At 45.4% G+C, this 1506-nt stretch overlaps 1 non-coding gene across 1 annotated transcript; it reads left to right on the plus strand.

Annotated features, from left to right (window-relative positions):
- The first annotated feature begins 694 nt into the window (after positions 1-694).
- On the plus strand, positions 695-808 carry LOC140287097 (U5 spliceosomal RNA). The gene has a single exon (XR_011911457.1). It is a non-coding gene; the product is annotated as a U5 spliceosomal RNA (small nuclear RNA).
- Positions 809-1506: the final 698 nt, after the last annotated feature.

Raw genomic sequence — 1506 nt, forward strand, 5'->3', positions numbered from 1 at the left:
ACTTATACTCTTTTACCGAAGCTGCTACAGCTCGATTGGCCGAATACCCTTTGATCCTATTTCGGTGAAAATGAACATCTGCCTTACATATAACAGATTAGCGGTTTAGCAGTTTTAATTTAGTTTGAGTGAAGGAATTCATTTTATAGCAAAATCCGAAATCGTGAAGAACTCATGAAAGTAAGCTTATTCTCGGATTCCTGAAACATTAGATTTGCTCTTTCTTTTACTGCAAAGTACAACGTTGTTTTTTTTTGTTTAAATCTTTCTAGACATGGTAAATATTAAGGACAAAGCAGTTTTCACATAGTTTGAGTGAAGGAATTCATTTTATAGATAAAATCCCAAGAGTCTGCTGAGAAAAGAGAGTGAATGCGAAGTAGACTTTAACACGGCTATGGGAGCGAGCCGAGTGTGGGCTAACCGGGAGAATTGCTTGAAAGAAACGCGACACCGAATGAGCGATCAGAACAAAGCCTCAATACGGGATTCTCGTGGTGTTTTTGTTGCTGCCTTGTCTTTTGCACAGAGTAAAAGACAAGGCAGCAATCGAATAGGGCCCGATTGTTCCTAGTTGGTCAGCCGAGGAGCAAGGGGGGGAGGGGAGCAAGCGTCTCAACCAAGCAAAGCTCACCATGGGGAAGGTGGCTATGCCAACTAGCCTGATGCCCTGCTCCCGCAGTGACGGATAATCGTACTCTGGTTTCTCTTCATAACGTACAAGTCTTTCGCCTTTTACTAAAGATTTCTGTGGAGAGCAGCACTAATGAGTTGTTTCTATTTTTGGCAGGCTTTACCTTTGCGGGTGAAGCCCTTTCTGTCTGGGCAAAAGAAATCTTCTTACTGTGCAGAGTGACTTCTCTGAGTAGAGTCGCCTTACTTGTTGCGACTGTGCCGATGTTCGAAGCTGGAGTGCAAAGTTGTTGCTTGAATGGTGCTTGCTGGAGCGTGCGGGAGTGCAAAGTTATACCATTTAAAAGGGCTGAAGAGTGCTCAGTGCAGCGGGTGGGCGACACTCTGGCCACCTTGAAAACCGAGGTTACATCCACTACCAGGGGCAGCCCAAGTTCTGCCGCAAGTGTGGTGATTATGGGCACCTGGTTGAGGCTTGTACCAAGGTGTTATGTGGGAAGAGCAGAGAAATTGGGCAAACTTTTGGAGAGTGTCCAAATGGCAGGAAATGTAATCTCTGTGGAGAATTAAATCACCTCTTCAGAGATTGCCCTAAATCTTTTGCCAACAAATTAAAGACGGTAAAGCCACAGTCAAGCCAACAAAGAGAAGGACCAAAGGTGGCAGTTGGTGAACAAAGTGAAGAGGTTTACCCAATAAATTCAAACTTCCCGCCAAAAGCTTGGATTGGAAGTGAGGAGCAAAAAGGGGAGGGGCCTGTAGAGGCCTCACCACTCAGTGTTGAAGTCTGTGAGAATTCACAGGCAGAGGGTGGAGCTACGCTAAATGAGGAGGAAGAGCAGACAGGTGAGTCTAGTGAAGATACTCACCTCC

Source organism: Leuresthes tenuis, unplaced genomic scaffold, assembly GCF_036924035.1.
Source record: "Leuresthes tenuis unplaced genomic scaffold, fLeuTen1.0.hap1 SCAF_108, whole genome shotgun sequence".
In the NCBI taxonomy this organism is placed as follows: domain Eukaryota; kingdom Metazoa; phylum Chordata; class Actinopteri; order Atheriniformes; family Atherinopsidae; genus Leuresthes; species Leuresthes tenuis.